Source organism: Budorcas taxicolor, chromosome 2 (assembly GCF_023091745.1).
Source record: "Budorcas taxicolor isolate Tak-1 chromosome 2, Takin1.1, whole genome shotgun sequence".
NCBI classification, from domain to species: domain Eukaryota; kingdom Metazoa; phylum Chordata; class Mammalia; order Artiodactyla; family Bovidae; genus Budorcas; species Budorcas taxicolor.
In genome coordinates this window covers 57,740,276-57,760,918 of record NC_068911.1, presented here as the reverse complement: position 1 = coordinate 57,760,918, position 20,643 = coordinate 57,740,276, and positions in this window count along the sequence as shown.

The window sequence follows — 20,643 nt, the reverse complement described above, 5'->3', positions numbered from 1 at the left end:
TTTATTAGCTGTAATTCTTTTCATATGGAAGAATTTTGGGCCATCCATTAGGGCTGTTTGGTTATCATGGAATACATTCATGCCAGGATGCCAGGATAAATATTTGTTTCCTTTATTAGTTTTTTTGTTTTTGGTGCCCTGGCAACCTCCACTGCTGTTCTGAGTTAAAAAAAAAACAAAAGTTTTTTTTGTCCTTTTGTATCACTCTGTACTTATGGCTTTGAGTTTCTGTTTTTTGTTTTTTTTTAATTCACTGTTTCAATTGCTTGCAGACGTTGTCTTACTCAAATTATCCTCCTTGGCCAGTGAAAACCTCCTCAAGCTGGCACTTGTGTGAAAAGGAGGTTTTAATTGACATAATATTTCACCACAGAACATGTATCTAGGTAGTCTGCATATTTCTTTATATAAAGAATAACTAAAATAACACCTTGTGTGGAAGGTTTTGATACCCTTTTTAAATTGCAGCAAACTACTGTGAAGACTTGTTCTCTGAGATGAAGGGATACTAAAGAATATGCTGGGATGGATGAAAATCATTTATCATTACATTTATAAAGTACATTTTACCTGAAACTTTAAAAATCTTTTCCAACTTAAAATAGGATTGTATTTTATATCCTGTTTCATTACATACAGAACTCAGTTATTCAAGGTAGAACTGGATACTTCTCCCATTAAAACTTTTGGATTTGTATTTGAGTTACATTTTTGTAAAAGGGCTGTAGATTTTTGTTTTGAGAGGGGATTTTATTTTCATAGACCTCTCTGGAACATGAAGTTTTGCTTTCTAACTAAAAATATTTGTTTGCTATGGTTGAGTTTATATATCACATCATTTATTTAAAGAGAGCCGGGAAATAGATGACATATATGAGTATGTGTGTGTGCAGAATTGTTGGATGTTTTTGCAGATCAACTGCGGTTTTATTGTTTAGCCGCTAAGTCGTGTCCACCTTCTTGTGACCCCATCGACTGCAGCACACCAGTCTTTCCCTCACCATATCCCAGAGTTTGCCTGAGTTCATGTCCATTGAATCAGTGATGCTATCCAACCATCTCATCTTCTCTTTTTGCCTTTGGTCTTTTCCAGCATCAGGGTCTTTTCCAGTGATTGGCTGTTTGCATCAGGTGGCCAAAGTGTTGGTGCTTCAGCTTCAGCATCAGGCCTTCCAGTTAGTATTCAGGGTTGATTTCCTTTAGGATTGACTGGTTTGATCCCTGTGCTGTCCAAGTGACTCTCCAGAGTCTTCACCCGCACCACAATTCAGAAGCATCAGTTCTTCAGCGGTCAGCCTTCTTAATGGTCCAGCTCTCACGTCTGTACGTGACTGCTGGGAAAATTATAACTTTGGCTGTATGGACCTTTGTCAATAGAGTGGTGTCTTTGCTTTTTAATACGCTGTCTAGGTTTGTCACAGTCTTCCTTCCAAGCAGCAAGCATCTTCTAATTTCATGGCGGCAGTATTTCATCCACAGTGATTTTGGAGCCCTAGAAGAGAAATCTGTCACTGCTTCCGCTTTTCCCCCATCTGTTTGCCATGAAGTGAAGGAACCGGGTGCCATGACTTTAGTTTTTTGAATGTTGAGTTTTAAGCCAGTTTTTTCACTCTCCTTCACCCTCATCAAGAGGCTCTTTAATTCTTCTTTGCTTTGCCATTAGGGTGGTATCGTTTGCATATCTGAGGTTATTGATATTTCCCCTGGCAATCTTGATTCCAGCTTGTAACTCATCCAGCCCAGCATTTCACGTGACATACTCTCCATATACATTTAAATAAACAGGGTGACAGTATACAGCCTTGTCGTACTCCTTGCCCAGTTTTGAACCAGTCAGTTGTTGCATGTAAGGTTCTCACTTTACTACTTGACCTGCATACAGGTTTCTCTGGAGACGGGTAAGATGGTCTGGTATTCCCATCGCTTTAAGAATTTTACACAGTTTGTTGTGATTCACACAGTCAAAGGCTTTCGTATAGTCAATGAAGCAAATGTTTTTCTGGAATTCCTTTGCTTTCTCTATGATCCAGCAGATGTTGACAATTTGATCTCTGGCTCCTCTGCCTTCTTCTAAACCCAGCTTGTACACCTGGACATTCTTCATTCAAGTACTGCTGAAGCCTAGCTTGAAGGATTTTGAGCATAACCTTACCATGGGAAGTGAGTGCAGTTGTCTGGTAGTTTGAACGTTCGTTAGCCCTGCCCTTCTTTGGAATTAGGATGAAAACTGACCTTTTCCAGCCCTGTGACCACTGCTGTGTTTTCCAAATTCACTCACATATTCAGTGCAGCACTTTAATAGCATCATCTTTTAGTATTTTAAATAACTCGGCTGGAATTCCATCACCTCCAACTAGCTTTACTGGTAGTGATGCTTCCTAAGGTCCACTTGACTTCACACTCCAGGATGTCTGGCTCTAGGTGAGTGATCACACCATCATGGTTATCTGGGTCATCAAGACCCTTTTTTGTACAGTTCTGTGTGGGAACTCTCCACTATGATCCGTCTGTCTTGGCTGACTCTGCATGGCATGGCTGATAGCTTCACTGAGTTACACAAACCCCGCCTTCGCCATGACAAGGCAGTGATCCATGAAGGGAATAGTTTTATTGCTGACTATTTTTTGACAATAAGAGTGAAGAAATGTAGAAATGGGTTTAGGAGCTTAAGTTCTGCAAAGAAACCAATCTTAGTTAAAAAGATAGTAATCTGTAGCTTCAAAGTTTGCAGTTAAATCCCCTCATTCCTTTCTGAAATATTTTTGCCTTTTTCCCCCCCAAATGTCTTAATTAGGTTTCATAAAGTGTTGTAAAACTAAGGAGCACTTTCCCTTCCATCTCTCCTGTTGCTACCTGATCTTAACTCTTTTAATGTTCTTACCATTCATTTGTCAAATGTTTACAAAGTGTTTTTTTTGTCTTATTCATTATGCTCGTTGCTGGAGATTGAGCAGCAATAAGGCATAGGACTTCGATCTTTTTCCCCGAGATTCAAGATGATTAATTTATTTAGTGTTCCCTCCACTCCTTTGCCATTTTCACTCTTGTTTACCCAAAGTTTGGGTTTCCCAGGTGGCGCAGTGGTAGAGAGTCCTTTTGCCAATGCAGGAGCAAGAGACGCGGTTTCATCCCTGGACCAGGAAGATCCCCTGGAGTAGGAAATGGCAACCTACTCCAGTATTCTTGCCTGGAAGATTCCACGGACAGAGGAGACTTGCGGGTTACAGTCCATAGAGTTGCAAAAGAGTCTGAGCACGTATACACACACCCAGAGTTTACCCTTGTTTACCCTTCTTTAGTCTTACCACCTTTATTGGTTCTCCACCCCCCTCATCTTTCCCCACACTATGAAGAAAGAATAATAGAAAAAAATAGAATACTAGAAAAAAACAAACTGTTGCATTGTGATTTTTAAATCAAAGTTTAAGTTTGATGTACAGCTTTCTTCTCTTCTAACCTGCATGTAAAATAAAGGTTATGGCCATTGACAAAACTTGAGCTAGATGACATTGTGTTTTGATTTTTTTTTTTTTTCCTTTTCAGTTTCGTGTTTTCTAGCCCATCTGTGTCTCAGATGTCCAGGGTAACTTAAATGGCAAATCCTCCCTATACTTTTTTCCTTCTATTCATAGTTCTAGACACTTTAATGTTATGACAGTAGGGAGAAAGGTGAGTCTCTGTTTCTCCAATATCCTGTGAATTGGTTGGCAATAGCTGTGTGATTTAGGCCATGAAGACACTCCTGTGATTTACACAGTTAACCTTAAATATGCTGCTGCTGCTGCTAAGTCACTTCAGTCGTGTCTGACTCTGTGCAGTCCCATAGACGGCCTCCTACCAGGCTCCCCCGTCCTGGGATTCTCCAGGCAAGAACACTGGAGTGGGTCGCCATTTCCTTCTCTAATGCATGAAAGTGAAAAGTGAAATTGAAGTTGCTCAGTTGTGTCTGACTCTTAGCGACCTCATGGACTGCAACCTACCAGGCTCCTCCGTCCATGGGATTTTCCAGGCAAGAGTACTGGCATAGGGTGCCATTACCTTAAATATAAATACCCTTAAACCTCAAGTACTTCCCAAACATTTTTTAAAAATCTCAATATGTAGGAAAAGACTAAGCGTAAAATACACTAGTACATTGTAGGTTCAGTCATGCTTGAAAAGGGTTGTGATTTCTATGTGATGTAGAAATCTGATTAAAGTTCTTAGTAAGCTTGTAAGACTTCTGGATGTTAATGAAGCAAAAGTGTAGGTATTGTGACTCAGAGATTCAGCTTTGGAAGTTCACCTCATGTTAGTAAATAAGTTGAAACAAAATTATTTTAGCTTAAAATTTTTAACTAGATTGTTAAAAGGTAATATAATAATGTAAGGTGAAAATAATCCCTCTGATATTTTTAAATAGTTTTCCAAAGTGGGTATCTGACTATCTTGGTCTAATACTCATTTTCTTGACTCAGTGTTCTTATATTAATTTCAGTAAACATGCTGATAACCTATACAGTTCAAATTACTATAATACTAGCTGGTTAATTAAAAGGTAGTGTTTAAAGTTACTAGAATTTGCTTTTTGTAATGATTAAAAGCATAGATTTTGGAGTGAGACTATTTTTTAACTCCTGTGTCTGTCTGATAACTATATAACCTTGGATAAGTTACTTAACATTTTTGTGCCTCAGCCTCATCATGTATAAAATGGTGATAGTATATTCGTTATTGTATTGTTAAGATTAAATGTGGTTTACATATAAATCACTTAGCATCTGGCATCCACTATGCATCCATTAAACATTAACTATTAATAGTTTATATGCTTGCTAATTAGTCTCATTAAAAAAATTGAGTATGTGATGGATTAAAGATGGCTGCAAATTTTTGACATTCCTCCCTATTGAGCCACAGGATCTATTTCTCCTTCCTGTGTCTGTGTGTGTATGTATTTAACTGATATAATACAGTGTAAGTGATGGTATGCCAGGCCCAGAACTAGCCTATTAGAAGATCAGCAACTTCCACCCTGATCTCTTGAACTCCTGATCTCCCAGGTGGGAAGACCCATTATCCCATGGGAGAGATACGGAAAGGGCCTGAGACTGCATGGAATGGGAGAGGGACTTAGCTCTCAACAAAGCCTTATGTTGACAAGGCACCAAGTATGCCACTGAGGGTGTCACAGACTCTTAGCATAGCCTAGCTGCCAGCTCAGAATCACCAGCAGCCCATTCATATCATGGAACAGGAGAATTACCCAGCCAAGACTTATATGAATTTCTAATTCACAAGATCATGAGATATAAGAGTAAATGGTGGTTGTTTCAAGCTACTAAGCTTAAGGGAGGTAGGTTATGGAGCAGATGAAACAGAAGGTAAGAACACATTACACATGTCTTGCCTAAAATCACATAGATACATAGCAATTGGACAGAAACTCAGACTTTTTAGAGTGCAGTGTTGTGGAATTATAGTGTATTTTCTTTAAAACTTAAGATTATTTGATTTTTAAATCATTTAATTAAGATGCATTGGAGTTGAGAAGTGTTTTAATGAATGTCCTAGATTCCAGTTGTGGCTGTAAAAGTAGCTATTATGTAATAGAATATTTAAAAAGAAAGTTAAAAACTATACATGAGTTATTTTTGGTCTTATAAAGTTTCTTAAGAATTTACAATATATAAAGCATCAACAGCATAAATCACTGCACACATTTAATTGTGAATATTTAAACATCATTAAAGTTTGATAAATTCTTCATTTAAATATTCTACATTCTCTTTGTGCCAGCACTTATTATCTAGGGTTAGGCTTCCCTTGTGGCTCAGCTGGTAAAGAATCTGCCTGCAGTGCAGAAGACCTTGGTTCGATCCCTGGGTTGGGAAGATCCCCTGGAGAAGGGAAAGGCTACCCACTCCGGCATTCTGGCCTGGAGAATTCCATGGATTCTATAGTCCATGGGGTAGCAAAGAGTTGGACACGACTGAGCGACTTTCATTCATTCATTCATTCATTAAGGCAGAGGGAAATTGGGGGACACAAAGGCATCTCTTGCCCAGAGGACACATGTGGATGGTTTAGCTCCAAGTTTCTGCAGTCAGAACTCTCAGGGCAGTGTATGCTGGAGTAGAGACCCTGATACTGGGAAGAGACTCAAAACCTTTTTCTGGGATGTGTCAGTGAAACAAGTGTCTTTGGAACCTTTGGTTCATATCTTGAATGATCAGGTTATTGATTAATCAGTAAAGATACTTTTATAAATTTAAGCTGTCTTGTCTCTTCCTGGCTGTTTTCTTGTAAGTAGCTAAGTCTGGCAGAAATAGTTTTTGAAGTGTAATTTCAAGTGGAATTTAACTGGTTAAATTTTTTTATTGTTGAAAACATCCATTCGTGTTCCTGTTACTTCAGAAAAATGTTTAACTCAAACTGCGGATGTGCTTCCATCTTGTGGTGACTGTCTGAAGTGTCCAAAATGAAAAAGTTTTAGAGTAAACGTGAGATAAAAAGGCATTGTTGTATTCAAGCTTTTGGAACTAATGACAGCTTCTTTTTTACATCTTTGATTCTTTTTGCCTTTTTTGTTTGTTTTTTGTGTACTTGGTGTTAGTCTTACTGTTTATTTACTTTTATCACAAAATATCATAAGTATTTTTTAAAGGGAATGGACAGTTATAAATAAGTCATTTTTTCCCAAAATTTTCTTTTGAGCCAGAATAAAAGAAACATTGATCTTAATGAATTAAAATATGAAAACACTGAGTAATGTCATTGGTTTAAAAAGGATCAAGGTAAGGATCAAGGAAATAATTCATTATTTCAGACGGCTCTATGGCAGTTCACTTGACTTACAAAAAGAACATAGAACATGTACGTGTAATCCCATCCATCTATCAATATTTCGAAAACTTCGTTCAACTACCAATTCAAGTAATACTTACTGAGCTCCCAGTGTCTACTACAGGGCGTCCCTGGTGGCACAAGAGTTGCAGGTTTTATCCCTGGGTGGGGAAGATCTGGAGTAGGAATGGCAACCCATTCCAGCATTCTTGCCTGGGAAATCCTATGGACAGAGGAGTTTGGTGGGCTACAGTCCAGGGGGTCACAAAAAGGAGGGGTTGAGCTGGACACGTCTCAGCAACTAAACAACAATGTGTTTAATCAGTAGTAGCCTTGGGTTACATCAGAGGGATAAAGATGCTCTTGTGGAACTAATACTCAGTGGAAAGAGACAACAGGAAATAATCATAGTAAATAAGTTACAGTTTAGTTGCTCAGTTGTGTCTGACTCTCTGACCCCATGGACTGCAGCATGCAAGGCTTTCCTGTCCATCACAAACTCCCAGAGCTTATTCAAACTCATGTCCATCAAGTTGGTGATGTCATCCAACCATCTCATCCTTGGTCATCTCCCTTCTCCTGCCTTCAGTCTTTCCCAGCATCAGACTCTTTTCTAGTGAGTCAGTTCTTAACATCAGGTGGCCAAAGTATTGGAGTTTCAGCTTCAGCATCAGTCTTTCTAATGAATATTCAGGACTGATTTCCTTTAGGATGGACTGGTTGGATCTCCTTGCAGTCCAAGGGACTCTTCAAAAGTCTTCTCCAACACCACAGTTCAAAAGCATCAGTTCTTTGGCACTCAGGTTTCTTTATAGTCCAACTCTCACATCCATACATGACTACTGGAAAAACCATAGCTTTGACTAGATGGACATTTGTTGGCAAAGTAATGTCTGATTTTTAATATGCTGTCTAGGTTGGTCATAACTTTTCTTCCAAGGAGCAAGTGTCTTTTTAAATTTCATGGCTGCAGTCACCAACTGCAGTGATTTGGGAGCCCAAAAAGATAGTCTGTCACTGTTTCCATTGTTTCCCCATCTATTTCCCATGAAGTGATGGGACCAGATGCCATGATCTTAGATTTCTGAATGTTGAGTTTTAAGCTAACTTTTTCACTCTCCTCTTTCACTTTCATCAAGAGGCTCTTTAGTTCCTCTTTGTTTTCTGCCATAAGGGTGGTGTCATCTGCATATCAGAGGTTATTGATATTTCTCCCGGCAATCTTGATTCCAGCTTGTGCTTCATCCAGCCCAGCATTTCTCATAATGTACTCTGCATAGAAGTTAAATAAACAGGATGACAGTATACAGCCTACTTCACGCACTCCTGAAGGGTAATAGGTGTTAAATGGGGTAAAAAAAAAACACAATCAAACACTGGCACTCATGGTAGGCCTCATTAAGAAGGTGAGATTTGAGCAAAGACATGACGGATGAGATTTCCAGATGAATCTGGGGAAGAGCTTCAGCCAGAGGGAACAAAAAGGACAAAGGCAGGAGTTGTGTGTTCAAGGAAGCTAGGGTTGCATGAGCAGGGGGAGACTAGTAGGAAATGTGATCAGAGGTAGTGGAGACTCGGATAACATAGGATCTTAGAGACCTTGATAAGGGCTTTCCCTTTTCTCTTTGTGGTAGACACTAGTGGTCCCCAGTGTCTGGGAGTCTGCTACTTACATGGCAAGGGAGCTATGCAGATGTGATTAAGGATATGGACCTTGACAATAGGTAAACATGAAAAGATACTGAACATCACTAATCAAAAGCAAATCAAAACCACAGTGAGATACCACCTCACACCTGTTAGAATGGCTATTATAAAGAAGACAAAAAATGTCAAGCATTGGCAAGGATGTGGATTAAAGAAAATCCTTGTGCATCCTTGGGAGGAGTGGAAATGGATGCAGCCATGGTGGAAAACGGTATGGAGTTCCCCCCAAATTAAAAACTGAACTGCCATGTGATCCAGCAGTCCTACTTATGGTTATTTATTTGAAGACAACAAAAACACTAACCTGAAATATATGCACATCTATTTATTGCAGCATTATTTATAATAGCCATGATGTGGAAACAACATGTGTCCATTGACTTATGAATGGGTCAAGAAATGATGGAGGGATATATATGTATATGATGGAATATATTCAGCCATGTGGCTCAGCTGGTAAAGAATCTGCTTGCAATGCACCAGGCCTGGGTTTGATCCCTGGGTTGGGAAGATCCCCTGGAGAAGGGAAAGGCTACCCACTCTGGTATTCTGGCCTGGAGAATTCCATGGGCTGTATAGTCCATGGGGTCTCAAAGGGTTGGACACGACTGAGTGACTTTCACTTTCTTTTCATGAAAAGTGAAATCCTGCCATTTGTGGCACCATGGATAGAACTTGAGGGCAGTATGCTAAATGAAGTAAGTCGGATGGGGAAGACAAATAATGTTTAATCTCACATGTGGAATGTTAAACGAAACAAAATAACCAAGCTCACAGCCTGAGAGAACAGATTGGTGGTTGCCAGAGATGGGGTGTGGGGGGACAAAATGAGTGAAAAGAGTCACAAGATACTGTACAAACTTCCAATTATAAAATAAGTCATGGAGCGTAGTGCACAGCATGGAGTTAATAATACTGTGTTGCACATATGAAAGTTGCTGAGAGTAGATCTTAAATGTTACCACAAGAAAAATAATTTTAACCATTGTGTAGTGATGGATGTTACCTCGGCTTATTATTGTGATCCTTTTCTATTACGTACAGATATCAAGTCATTGTTATACACATGAAACTAATAAAATGTTATATGTCAATCTTCAATTAAAAAAAATTATGTAATTGAAGTATAGGTGATTTACAGTGTGTTTACAACGTGTTAGTTCCAGGTGTACAACAAAGCGATTCAGATATATATATATAGAGAGATACTGATATATTTTCAGATTCTTGTAGGTTATTACAAAATATTGAATATAGTTCCCTGTGCTGGACAGTAGGTCCTTGTTGGTTATCTGTTTTGTATATATAGCATCGTGTCTGTGTGTTAGTCGTTCAGTTGGTTCAACTCAGTGCAACCCCATGGATTAGCCTGCCAGGCTCCTCTGTTCATGAAATTCTCCAGGCAAGAATACTAGAGTGAGTTGCCATTCCCTTCGTCAGGGGATCCCAAACTCCTAATATATCCCTCCCTCCCCTTTTCCCCTTTAATCATCAGTTCAGTTGCTCAGTCATGTTCAACTCCTTGCGACTCCATGGAATGCAGTATGCTAGGCTTCCCTGTTGATCACCAGCTCCCAGAGCTTGCTCAAACTCATATCCATCAAGTTGGTGATGCCATCCAACCATCTCATCCCCGTTAATCAATTAAAAAAAAACAAGCAAGTAAACAAAAGGGTACGGACCTTGAGTTGGGAAGAGTATATTGGTTACTCAGGTGGACCCAATTTAATCAATCAGTCCTTAGACTGCTCAGAGGATCCCCTCCTCCTCCCAAGTCAGAAATAGAGCTTCTGAGAAGAGCTGTCAGCTGACAGCAAGCAATTGGAGACAGTCCTACAACTGCTGAATTCTGGAATCAGCCAGAAGTGGTAAGAAAACATTCTCTCCTGAAACCTTGGAAAAGGAACACATCTCTGCTAACTTCTGGATTTTGGCCTTCTAAGACTCAGATTCACTTGAGCTCTCTGGACTTCTGACCTGTTGGATCTGTGAGTTAATAAATTTGCACTGTTTTAAGCTGCTAAATTAGTGATAATTTGATTTGGCAGTAACAGAAAACACGACAGCAATTGGCTCCTTTCTAGCAGAGGAGTATTATGATAGGACTTGCGTCCTTTTTACTAATTATGCAAATTTCTGTGCTCTCGACACAATACAAGTGGTTTTTTACAATTAATCTCTCACTAAAGTTATTCACCTTCTGACTTTGGTAGTTGAAAGCTGAGTAATTTATATCCTTAACAGCAGATACTGTTTTGACAGTTTGAAAAACCTTTTTACATTTTCTTAATTTCAGCTTTAATATATATTTCTTTTCCAAGAAGTCCAGATTAATATGATCTGGAACATTTAAATAAAGTTACTTCATTTTCTTTGGGAAAAACGACACTATCTGTAGCAAAGAGTCAATTGTCTCTGAAGCCAGTCTTTACCACTTCCTTTTTAGCCCGTCTTTTACATTTTTTTCTTCCCATAAAGTAAGTCCTTAATAAAACTGAAGTTACTAAAGGAATAAAAAGCTATTAAGATTGCCTTTAAACTACTGTCACAATATTTCTTAAAATTTGGTTGGTATTTTCCATAGCATTCCGCTTTGGCTGTCTCAAGCAGAAGCAGCATATGCGTTTTTTGAGTCACTTCTCAGTAAATAACTCTTTTTAAGTTTGTATAGAATAATAACTTACTAAAACGTAGTTCATTTGAGGCACCACATTTCGGCTTGGAACCACAGAGCTTCTCCATCAGCTATGGATAAGAAATTGTAGTTCTCAAGAAAACCTCTAGGCCAACATGCAGAAAGGCCCAAAACGGGACTCAGCAGTTACTCAGAGAATGTTCTTATAAAGAGATTTCCTCAAAATCATCTGTATTCAGTATATTAATAGTATACATATTGATCGAAGCTAGTCCTCTGTTGTGCTTTTGTGCTTCAAAATAATTGAATAACTCTGCACTAGGAGGACACTAGCTTTAAAAAAATCATTTTGAAGTGGTAGAACTATAATAAGTAAACATTCTTAGGGACAAACTCCCATCTCTCTGGAGAAGAAAGAATTGAATCCCCTTTCTTTGTGGTAAAGTGCTGAGCACAGTGGATATTACTGCTTCCACAGCATTATACAGTAAAAAAATATGAAGTTACTAAGTTTCATTTATGCATTGTAAATTGAACCAAACATCAGGCAATTGGTTTTCTTAAGGGTCAATAAAGCCTGGTCACACTGAATCTTTAGCATAATACAATTTCTCCTGGCAGCAAGTTTCTGTTCCTACTGAAACCCTAACTCCACTGTAACATTGTCAGATTTAAGTTAAAACATTTGAAATATTAATGGTCAGTATTATGATTCATTTAGAAAAGAGAAGTTAGTACTTTGCATTACTGAAAACCAAGGAGATTGAGGGCTTTAATGTAAAATTTAATGTAAACTTACTCATAATGAGTTAAGAAGCTGCATTCTGAGATTTGGGGGGACCCAAACTCTAGTCAGACCTAGAACATTCCACTTCTGCAGATTAAGACTTTATTATTAGGTTGCCCTTCTAATTCAGTCCTAAGAACACTATGATCAATTACCTATGCCAAAGGTATAGATTTATTTCAAGTTATTCTAACTAAGGCTTTGACTTTACTACCCTTTATGACAACCACATCAACCTGTTTTTGACAATTAAGTATTGCGACCTGGTCACTGTCACTCTGCTACTGTCCCTGCTGAACTCAAGGAGCCCGGTTCAGTGGCAGCAGTTCCTGTCTTTTCTGGCCTGCAAAGAACAGCCAGCTCAGAGCTTTGAAGATGCCTGGGTACCCACCATGAGTGTTTATTACATGGTCTTGGGGAAAGGAGTGTCCTTTGGACTCTTCAGGAGATACAGAGTTGGGGGTTGGATGAGCAAGTCTACATGACGAATTCATTCTAGCATCCAGTCTGTCTAAGCCTTTGGTATCTTCCTCTTCCAGACTTTCCAGAGTATTATCTGGGGACCCTTTGGGGTTGCTGAGAGCCTTGTTTAGTATCTATGAACTCAAAAAGCTTTTTTCATAATAATAAGACATTATTTTGCCTTTTCCATTCTTATGTGAGTACTCTAGAGTTTTTCAGAGGCTAAATAATATGTGATGATAATATCTCTATGATGGCTAATGGAATATGTGGTTGTGTGTTCTTGTGTTCTAAATTTGGGGATAGGAGAGTTCTCAGTGTTTTCTGAGTGTGAAGAGGTGCTGAGACTAAAAAGTGTGAGAGCCAATGCACTATAGTCTCTCAAGGAAGTTCTCATTTCAACGTTATTTAGAGTGAGCTACCTTTGATTTAATAGATTTTTCTCAGTTGTATTTTTAATTGTACTGATTTCTGCCCTAATATTTAGCTTTTTATCCATTTTCTTTAGTTCCCCCCCACTAGTTTCTTAACATAGACCCTAAGTCATTGGTTTCAGATATTTCTTCTTTTCTAATTTAGGTGCTTGATGCCATACATTTTTCTTTAAGTATTGCTTTAATGGTATTCTATGCATTTAAAAATGTTGGATTTTAATTTTCATGTAGTTCAAAATATTTAAAAATTTCTCTCAAGATTTCTTCTTTGACTTATTTATTTAGAACTGTGTTGTTTATTTACCATATATTTGAGGATTTTCCAAACTCCTTCCTATTGATTTCTAGATAGTTCTGTTACGATTTGAAAATGTAATTTTATGATTTCTATTCTTAAGAGTAGATCTTATTTGTTTTATGGCTTGAAGATGCTCTGTCTTGTATGTTTCATATACATTGGAAATAATTGGGAATAGACCGTATATTAGAACGTTTCAGAATAATACAAAAAAATGATGTATGCAGTGGTAGATAGATGACAAAAGAGCCCAATTATTCACCTTATATCCCCTTTGGAATGTGACTTTGCAGTTTCTTGCATTACAGAGTGAGGTCCATTACTCCACTCTTTGAATCTGGGATGGTATAGTGAGTTGCTTTAACCAATGGAGTCAATGGAAATGATCGTGTAAAAGTCCTAAGTCCAGGCCACCCCTTGCACTCTTCTTTCTCTCTCTTGCAATTATCCTGCCATCACCATAAAAGCAAGCCTAGGTTAGCCTAGTGGAGCAGGAGAGAGTAGGTGGAACAAAGTTGAGACCTCCCAGGTATTTTGAATCCACTCAAGTTTGGCCCAGATCAGCAGAGCTGCCTGGCTAACCCAGCTGATGACAGGGATCTGAGTGAGGTGGGCTAAGACCTGACTGCCCAGCTGACTGACAGGAGAAACAGGAATGGTTGTTATTTAAGATTCTAAGTTTGGGGGATAGTTTATTAAAATGCACATGATAATTGATAATTGACACATGGTCCAGGTCTAAACTTACTCAAAGCATGTTTACATGGAAACAGGTAAAAAAAGAGTTACAGACTCAGATAATTAAAATCAAAGTACAGTATTACAACTTTTGTGGTGACAGAAGTTCATAGTTCTTCACAAAGGCACATCTCTCCCTCATTCTACCTTTGATTACTTGCATCTATTAAAAATAAAAATCTTATTCAGTAATTCGTTTAGACAGAAACAAATGAAAGACTGTTTAGTCTAATGATTCAGTGTGCATGCTCTGGGGATAGAGTCTTCCACCCACCCAAGATCTATATGATCTTGAGAGATGATACTAATGCCTACCACATGGAGCTGTTGAAAGGGTGAAATGAATTAATGTCTATCAAGTGCTTAGAAGAGTGCACGGCAAGTAGTAAATACAGCTGACCCTTGAACAAGGAGGACTTATACTGTGTTGGTCCACTTAGACTCAAATTTTCTTCCACTAAATGCATACTGGAGCAGGATTCCATCTGAGGTTGGCTGAATCTGTGGATGCGGAACTGTGGATACTGAGGTTCCACTGAATAGTTACACCTCATCTACTGCGTGGAGGGTTGGTGCCCTTAGCCCCGAGGGTCAACTGTATTATAAAAGTAAATGTTAAGCAAGTTATTCTAAGTTTCATTAAATGCAGACATCCTGTTGCTGGGAAATTACAAAGCTTATGCACTTAAATTACTTATAAAGAAGTCAGTCTTCAACAGTAATTTTATTAGTAAGTTTGATATATCTACTATGCTTGAAATATTTTATTCTATTCCCAATCACAGCACTCAAAATGCTACTGAGACTTACTTGCTGGTAGAAAGACGGAGGAGGCAGTAGAAAAGTAATAGCTCTTACAGGTCAGTTCACAGAGCAAATGTACGTTCTGTTAGATGTTCTAAAGAAGTCTTTCTGGAGTGATTTTAGAATATAAAAGTTTGAGGTTAGCAATTGTGTGACTACTAAAAAAAAAAAAAAAAATGCCCCTGAACTCCTTGCAGCTTTAAAAACATTCTTAAAATTTTAGCTTTGGTTTTTCTGCTGGGCATAATGCTCATTATAAGGCCCTTTTCTTCCTGCTAAAAATAGTGATTTGAGGCTCCTAAAATAGTTCTTTACATTTTATATTAAGCTTGATAGATATTGCTTTAATTTTTTTATTTTTTAAAACCACAGCTTGTGTTAAAGAGATTTTTCTAAAGTGTGAAAAAATATTTTTATAGGGATTACACTGTCAAAGGTCAGAAGGAAATATAGTATAACTATGTTCTGTAGGTATATGTCTATACTTGTACTTTGGTTCTTTCCAAAATGCATTTGAAGTACCTAAAAATATACTATTACAGGATGAAAATTATTTAGAGGAAACACCAATTGAAGAACGTAAAAGGAAATTGTTTCTTCCTTTCGTGTATTCCTTTCTTTTTCTTTGCTTTTCTGTTTAAGAATATTTTTGCATGGAGTAGAAAGTCAGATGTTATAGAAAAGTTGATATCATCAAATTTATAATAAGGAGACTATATATTCTAAGAAGTTGCTGACCCATTTGGAAGTTGAAGCGAAGCAGAATTTTCAGGACTAGAAAGTCATCAATAGATATGATATAATGCCATATCATATGTTAATATTTATCTAACATGCAGTTAACTCCAATTCATTGACTACTTTTTGGGGTGAAATAGAATTAGAGCAAAAGTCTTGAGGAATTCTGTGGTCTCCTTGATGTAGATTGTGTAGAACTCATCTGTGTAGTGTACATATTTCTAGTTATAGCACTGAGTTATGTTTTCCAAATGTAAAATCTCAGGGCAGTGCTGGACAGAAACTAATTAACTCCATATGCTGAGAAAGTGAAGCAAAAAAAGGGTATTTGTTTAATTAGACTTGAGTCACAAAAAGCTTTTGATTTTCATCTTTCGGTTAAGACTATATAAATGATTTCACAGTGACTATTTTAGAAAATTTTAAAATGAATGTTTAAATGGTCTCACGCCTAAGAAATCAAAAGCAAATAAATTTGTGGGAAAAAGGAATGTTGGAACAGTTGTTTCCTAATCTGTTTAATGCGATTAATTCTTCAAGAAGTGAAAGTCCATCTAGGAAGGATTTTGAAATTCTAGACAGAAAGTATTTGAAGTTGAAGAAAATAAGCACAGGAAAACATATGCAGGTCGCCTCTGGAGATCGTTATAACAGCTACCAGGTGGTATCACAGTGTACCACAGAGTACCACAGATTTAGGAACTTCTGGTCTGGCTCCTGGTTTGTAAGGATGGAAGTAGTAGTATAGACTGATGAGGTACAGAGGGCTCAGGGCATCCGAAATAGTCCGTAAGACGCAGCCTAAGAGGGGGAACAGAAACTTTATAACCAGTTGGGGTGTATGATTAATAGACGTTAACTTGGAAGGTTGAGAAGAATTTTGTTTGGCAGTATTCTTGGGGACTGATCTCTTAAGAAAAGCAGCCATCATGGAATACAAATCCATAATTCTGAGAGGTTGGTAAGAAGGATCAGAATTTGAAAATACACAGACACTGTGAAGAAAGTTTAATAATAGGCATGTATGTGGCACTTTAGGAGGAGAGAGAAATGTTAGGAAGAATTTTAGGCAACATGCTGAGTGCCCCTTTCAGGAAAATCATGGGAAAGACATAATTTCTCAAGGCTCATGCAATACTTGTTTTTTTTGTTGTTGTTTGTTTGTTTCTTGGCTGATAAGCATGGCTTCATGGAAGCCCCATTATACTTTATGTGTCTACAACCTTTTACCTAGGGTTATCCAGAATATTTCCTTTTAAAGGAACTGTTCTTCCCTCTAAAAACTCAACATCCACATCAAAAATTCTCTAGGAAATGAAAAAGTTTTATCCAAAATTTGGAGATAAGAATACAACATAAATTCATTTTTTAAAAAAAGAGAATAGATCATTGTCACTTATAGATACCTACTGCCTAACACTCAATATCTAGCCCCGTTTTTAATGGGCATATTGTTTGTTACTGAAATAAAACACACTTTCTACAAATCAAATTCTTCTTGTAGTTTTCTAGGTAACTGATATCATAACCTTCTCTATTTTTAAAAACGTGGGAGCTATTTCTGTTAGGGACCAAATGACGGGCTCTAGGACCTGAGTCATGTTTACTAGAAAGAGACAGGACATGCGCTCATCCTGTCTGGCCAATCATGTAACGCCAGCTACTCCTGAAACTGAGACAAAGAACTGCCTGTATATAAGCCGCCATACTCCTTTGTTCGGGACTCTTGTCGGATTCCACTGTGCTGGATGAGACTTGGGCCCTAGCGTGCTAGAAATAAACTCCCTGCTTGCCTTTGCATTACTGTGGTGGACTTGCCCTCTCGGTCGGTTCGGAGATACGGGCTTGGTGCATAACAGTTTCATCACCCTGTATTTACCAGTGTAATGAAATATGTTCAATAATGTTCTCATTTATATCCTTCACCATCCACAGTTGTAGATTGAGTAGTATTGGAGAAAAAGTTCCTGGGGTCTAATAGAGAGGCATATTGTAGACTATTAGTCATGGTATAGGACAAAGCTCTCAGAAGCCAACTGAAATATAACAAGTGGCAAGCAAAATCTTCATCATTATTTGGTAATTACAGTAAGAAGCATCTTTCTTACTTACTTAATTTTCAAGGCCATCTAAAATCACGCCAAAGTAAGGATCAGTGGTCGTTATTGCCCTGAAAATCCAGTACAGCCCTACAGCTCCCTTTCTGTAACATGTTTTATTATGCCTCCCTTACAGGGGTTTGGCTTCCCTGGTGGCTCAGACAGTAAAGAACCTGCCTACAATGCAGGAGACATGGGTTCAATCCCTGGGTCGGGAAGATTCCCTGGAGAAGGGAATGGCAACCCACTTCAGTACTCTTGCCTGGAGAATTCTGTGAACAGAGGAACCTGGGGGGGTGGGCACAGTTCAGGGGATCACAAAGAATCGGACACAACTGAGTGACTAACACTTTACTTTTACTTTACAAAATAAACATAATGCCCTAATTGTAAATGTGGGATAGGAGCCAACAACAAAAAAATATATTAATATACAATGCACACATATTTCAGTATGTAAATCCAGAGCACAAACACACTGGAAGACATGATGATGCCATGAGGGGCTTACATACACAGAGAAGCGTGCTGAATGCCGTAGCTAAGGAGGCAGGCTGTATTGTACTGATAAACTGGGCAAGCATGCCTGACGATAGTATAATTTTCCAAAATAATAAGCAATTCTTGGTTAAGTGCCAGATAAAAATACTACATGTTTTGCTTGATTTTCTTAGTGCCTTCTGTGTGATCTTTGATAAAAGAATGCAAAAAATAGTTTTCAGTTCAGTTCAGTTCAGTCGCTCAGTTGTGTCTGACTCTTTGGGACCCCGCCAGGCCTCCCTGTCCATCACCGACTCCCGGAGTTCACTCAGACTCACGTCCATCGAGTCAGTGATGCCATCCAGCCATCTCATCCTCTAAAAATGGAATTAGTTTCTAGGTCCAAGTAATCATAAACAGGTTTTTACCTACAAAAATCTTGTGTGTTTTTTTTTTGGTCATTTCATAATTTGTGCAGTCCTGGTCCTCTTATTGTGGTGTATCTGGCATGTCTAAAGGCCACTAGTGTCCCTCCCAATTATTTTGACAACCAAAAACATTCCAGTCCGTCAGTTAGGTAACTGACATATTCAACTAACTGCCTAGTAACTACTACTGGAGAAGGAAATGGCAACCCACTCCAGTGTTCTTGCCTGGAGAATCCCAGGGACCAGGGAGCCTGGTGGGCTGCCAGCTCTGGGGTCACACAGAGTCAGACACGACTGAAGCGACTTAGCAGCAGTAGCAGTAGCAGTAACTACTAAAAAATAGTCCTGTCTCAGCTGAAAACGTTGTTGGTAGGAAGAGGATAAATACAATTACTTGTAGTTCTGTCTCTCGCAAAAAATAGGCTCCTCTCGGCGGTTTTAACTGTTACTTTTCTCGTTTTGACTTTTTCATAGGCTAGGTCTTTAAATATTGCATCCTCCATGCATAGCTGATTTCTGAAACCTTCTAATAAAACTCCATCCCCTGGAAGTGTTTGTGAAAAAATTTATTTATTTATGGGTGTGCTGGGCCTTTGTTGCCGTACGTAGCTTTCTCTAGTTGAGGCAAGTGAGGGTTAGTCTTCGTTGCAATGCATGAGCTTCTCATTGAGGCGGCTTCTCTTGTTGCAGAACATGGATTCTAAGGTGCGTGGGCACAGTAGATGAGGTGCACAGCCCCAGCTACCCTATGGCATGTGGAATCCTCCCAGACCAGGGATCAAACTAGTGTCCCCTGCAGGGGCATTAGTCCAGGTGGAGTTTCAACCACTGGGCCACCAGGGAAGTTTTAAGTGAAAAGGTTTCATAGATAACTAGTCATAAAATAAAACTCGAGTGTGATAGGCAGGAAAATCGCCCCCCAAGATGTCCATGTCCTAACCCCTGGAATCTATGATTAATGCTACCTTACCTTGTAAAGGGGACCTTGCAGATGTGATGGAATTAGGGATTTCAATTATTCTGGGTTATCTGGTTGGTCCCAATGTGATTGCAAAGGCAGTCATAAGTGAAAGGGGGAGGCAGGAATGTGAAGAGTCAGAGTCAGAGATTGAAGATGCGGTGCAGCTGGCACTGAAGATGGACGGAGGGGCCCTGACCAGTGCAAGGTGGTCTCTAGCAGCTGAAATAGGCAAACAAATATTCCCCCGGAAATTTCAGAGTAAACACAGTCCTGCTGACACCTTGATTTTAGCCCAGTAAGACCCATTTTCTACTTCTGACTTCTGGAATTGTAAGTAATTATAATCGTAATTTTGTATTAAGTCATATACTCACTGATTCCCTTAACCTCCAAGTCAAACAGCTGCATCCATACCCATAGCTGTCTCAGTTGGTGAGTAGTTCACTTCAGTTGGACTTTCACTGTTTGTTGGGATTCAGCACTAGTTCTAAACTGAATAGGCAAGTCAAATACAATGGTATTATCTTTTTCTTTTCTGAAGCAGGTGTACCTAAAAATGAGAAATATGGGCTGCTCTTGTCCCTCATTTCTAGTTATAGCTATTAGGAAATATTCAAGCATAATTTGAACAAAGTGACAGTTTTCTTTATAGGCAGACTTTATTAATAGCATTCAAATTAGCATCATTAGTTTAGGGACTGTTTTGTTTGACTGTATCCTCAGTCCCTCACAGAGTACATAGCATTGAGTAGATTTTGAATGAATGAATGGGTTACTTATAGCTTGTCAGAGAATTACTTACCTTTTAGTACCTCAGCACATCACAAACTTATTTCTCTGAAATTATTTAATGCTCTTCTCTAGGGTTTAGAGAGAATAAATATAACACCAATCAATTTGAACAATATGTTTCATTTACAGTCCTTAATTTGCTGGTAGGTCTCCTTATCTGATTTTTCTTTTCCTTTGATCCTCTGCTTTTCTCCATTTTTCCTTTTCTGCTTGAAAAAATGACCCATTCTTTGGGCTGCAAACATTTCCTCTTAGTACTTGATTTTAAAGCACGAGAATTAATAGAAAAATTCCACTAATGAGATATAACATTAAAAAACTACAATAAAATATAAAATCTGGGGTTGTTATAGCCACAATATTATTAAGTTTCTCCTGCTATACAGTTTAAAAGTTGTTTGTTCATTATAAAAATTTATATTTCTACCTTGCCATTCAATATCATCTATCTCACC